The sequence below is a fragment of the Apium graveolens genome, chromosome 3 (genome assembly GCF_009905375.1).
Source record: "Apium graveolens cultivar Ventura chromosome 3, ASM990537v1, whole genome shotgun sequence".
Lineage (NCBI taxonomy): Eukaryota > Viridiplantae > Streptophyta > Magnoliopsida > Apiales > Apiaceae > Apium > Apium graveolens.
Window position 1 is genome coordinate 294,293,927 of NC_133649.1, and position 4,118 is coordinate 294,298,044.

Below are 4,118 nucleotides of genomic sequence, written 5' to 3' on the forward strand. Positions count from 1 at the left end.
GCACGGGTCAAACCGTAATCTGGATCGAAAAAGTTAAAACACGAAAAATGTCCGGAATTACCAGATTAGGTTAGGAATCAATTTTCGGAAGAGTTTCGGGTTGTAAAAATGCAAAAACGGTTGAGGTTGAACGATTCCCGGCTTTATAAAATAATTTTGTAATTATTCAGAAAATAATTAATAATTCATAAATCATTATAAAATCATATAACATTTCAAAAATTACCAGAAAAATACCACAATTATCTATATTTTATTCTGGACATATAAAAATTAAAATATTCAAAGAATATCATATATAAATACCCAAACATCAATTCCCATTATTAGATAATTCACCAAAATTCACATAAAAATCACATAAACAATTCCCAATAATAATAATAGTAATATTTGAAAATATGGGATATTACAATAAAGCTAAGTCTTGGTTGCATTCTCTACCACCACGGTCTATCGAGTATCACTACTTGGGAGGATCTTGCTCAGAAGTTTCTTACTAAATTATTCCCTATGGAGAAGACAGCTGCAATCAGGAACGCTCTTACTCAATTTGCGCAGTAATCAGGAGAGTCTTTATGTGAAGCTTGGGAGCGCTACAAGGAGATGCTTTGGAAGTGTCCTCATCATGGCATGCCTGATTGGATGATTATCAATTGCTTTTATAATGGGTTGGGAGCGCAGTCCAGACCCATGCTCGATGCAGTATCGAGTGGAGCTATATGGGCTAAGAGCTATGATGAAGCTTATGAACTAATTGAATTGATGGCTGCTAATGAATATCAGAACCCAACTCAGAGACTACCTCAAGGCAAGGTAGCAGGAATTCTGGAAGTGGATACAGCTACGACTATAGCTGCTCAACTAAAGGTATTAACGATGAAAGTGGATTCTTTGGCTAATTATGGAGTTAATCAGATCATTAGTGTGTATGAGCTTTGTGCAGGTGCGCACGAAACAGAGAAGTGTGTTATATCTAATGAGTCAGCCCAGTTCGTGAGCAACTTTCAGAGGTCGCAACAACCAGTTCCTGCCACTTATCATCCTAACAACCACAACCATCCTAACTTCAGTGGGAGCAACAACCAGAATGCGGTATAACAACCTTATCAGTAGTTTGGAGCAAAGCAATTCAACCCTCCTGGTTTTCAACAACAGTATGCACCAAGACAACAACTCCAACTTCAACAACAACCGTATGGGAATGCCGGTCAATCTACTAATGAAAAATCTGAATTGGAGGAGTTGAGGCTTATGTGCAAAAGCCAAGCGGTTTCTATCAAGACTCTGGAGAATCAAATAGGGCAAATTGCCAATGCTTTGTTGAACCGTCAATCGGGAACTCTTCCTAGTGATACAGAAGCTAATCTAGGCAAGAGGGAAGTCAAGGAGCAGTTGAAGGCAATCGCATTGAGGTCTGGAAAGGTTGCGAGCCCCCAAATTCCAGAAGATGAAGATTCTGTGCATAATGAAGGTGTATCTGCACCTTTTCCAAATCCTGAACATGAGATTGTAGCTGAAAACGTTGTGCAAAAGGATGTCGAAGTGGAACCGAAGAAGAAAGCTGCTGAAAGCAATCCTCCTGAGGGTAATACAGGGGATAAACAGGTCTACCCACCTCCGCCATATCCTAAAATACTTCAAAAGTAGAAGTTTAATAAGCAGTTTGCTAAGTTCTTGGAGGTTTTCAAAAAGTTGCACATTAACATACCTTTTGCTGAAGCTCTAGAACAGATGTCGAGCTACGCTAAATTCATGAAGAGTATTCTATCTCGGAAGCTAAAACTTGAGGATTTGGAAACCGTTGCTCTAACGGAAGAGTGCAGTGCAGTGCTGCAACAGACACTACCTCCTAAGCTTAAAGATCCAGGAAGCTTCACAATACCTTGCACCATTGGCAATCTGTCATTCGACAAATGTTTGTGTGACTTGGGAGCTAGCATCAATCTAAAGCCCTTGCCCGTTTTCAAGAAACTGGGACTACCTGATCTAAAACTTGTGAACATGTCTTTGCAGCTGGCTGATCGTTCCATTACTTATCCGCAAGGAGTAGTGGAGGATTTATTGGTTAAGGTGGATAAACTCATCTTCCATGCTGATTTTGTCATTCTGGACTTTGAGGAAGATAAGAAGATTCCCATTATCTTGGGAAGACCATTCTTAGCTAGGGACCGAACTCTTATCGATGTGCAAAGGGTGAATTAACCATGAGAGTTCAAGGGCAAGATGTCACGTTCAATGTCTTCAATGCGATGAAATTCCCTACTGAAAGGCATATGTTATAGCCTATTTGTTTATTCGAGGATTTAACTCAACTCAAATAAGAATGTAACAAGTAAATAGTGGATCTACCGTCAAAGAGATCTCACAAAGTAACATCTGTCAAAGGATTCAGAAACAATGTTCATCTACAGACTTGAGGAATTAATTCACTGGAGTAAAGTTCAAGAAATTGATCAAGCCTCAGTGATATAAATCAAGATTATGGATTTAATCAAGTGTCAGAGATCTTGTCAGGGTATCATATAGTTATAGGGATTTAATCTGAAGAAAATCAAGATTATCAAAGTCAAGACATGAAGAAACGTCACGGAAGTTAGTCACTCATGAACCAGACAGTACATCGAGTGTCAACATTGAAGTGGTGGAATTGATTCATAATTTTCAGAAGATTTTCAGAAGAATGGTCGCAGTTCAAGAGTAGTATTAATTCTATATTGATTAATTAATTCATATAATTTAATTAAGAAAATAAATTATATCTGCAAAGATTAATTTATTGATTAATTGAATTAATTGATTAATTAATTTTGAATTAATATTATTGATTTTCAGAAGTGTAATTGAATTAAAATCAGTTTTAATTCAATAAGACAATTAAACTTGGATTGGCATGACAATTTCTAATTGTCTCACCGAAAGTTCTAGCAGGGAGGAGAATTGTCTTGCCAGTTCAGTTTGATAGTCATGCTAGTTCAGGAGATAGTCATACCGATTGTCATGCTAGTTCAGGAGATAGTCATACCGATTATCATGCCAATTCACAGATTGTCTTGCCAGTTCATTTCAGTTCTGTTGATTAAATTTAAAGACAAGCAGCATACATTCAACAGACATACACTTCTTCAATAACTCAAGAACAAAAAGAACAAAGACGCCCAAAACATATCATCTGTCAACTGCTGCATATTCAAGATCATTAATTTCTAGCTGTTAAAGTTAAATCCAAACCACTAGAAATCATTCTCTTGTTCTTGTGTAACTATCTAGCGGATCAAAATCCCTAGAACTTAATCTCAAATTGCTTCTAGCATTTGATCTTTTTATTGCAAAAATAGAAAAAGTTCATGTCGAATTTATTCTAGATTTGTGATAATTAATTTGAGATTAATCCCTTGTAAACGATACCGTTGTTGTAACATCTTTCAAGTTTAATAATATTTTTATTTAACTTGAATTTTGTTTAACTTTTTTATTCCGCATTAAATTCTATTAAACGGTATAGTTTGTATTCAACCCCCCCTTTTACAAACATATTGGGACCTACTGATGAAGAGGAGTGCTTTAAGGTGGAGTTGGTCGAATCCGTAGTGACTTCGGAGCTTGATCACTTGTTAAGGACTGACGCCTTAGAAAGAGCCTTAACGGGGGATTTTGATAGTGAAGATGAAGAAGGGGAAGAGCAGACGCAGTATTTGAATGCACTTCCATGGAAGAGGAAGTTGGATTTGCCATTCGAGTCTCTTGGATTGGAAGAGCTGAAAAATTCTCCAGTGCGACTCAAGCCATCTATCGAAGAAGCTCCTACACTTGAGCTCAAACCACTTCTTGATCACTTAAGATATGCATTTTTAGGTGATGCATCTACTTTTCCTGTTATTATTGCATCTGTCCTTTCAGGAAGTGATGAAGACAAGCTCTTGAGAATTCTGAGAGAGTTTAAATCAGCAACTGGATGGACTATAACAGATATCAAGGGAATCATCCCTTCTTATTGCATGCATAAAATTCTGCTTGAGGAAGGAAGCAAACCAACTGTTGAGCAACAAAGAAGGCTAAATCCTATCATGAAGGAGGTTGTGAAGAAAGAAATTCTTAAATGGCTAGATGCAGGAATT

At 37.2% G+C, this 4,118-nt stretch overlaps 1 non-coding gene across 1 annotated transcript; it reads right to left on the reverse strand.

Annotated features, from left to right (window-relative positions):
* Nucleotides 1-528: 528 nt before the first annotated feature.
* LOC141716187 (small nucleolar RNA R71) lies at nucleotides 529-635 on the reverse strand. Its single transcript, XR_012572905.1, has one exon. It is a non-coding gene; the product is annotated as a small nucleolar RNA R71 (small nucleolar RNA).
* Between the last annotated feature and the right edge of the window lie 3,483 nt (nucleotides 636-4,118).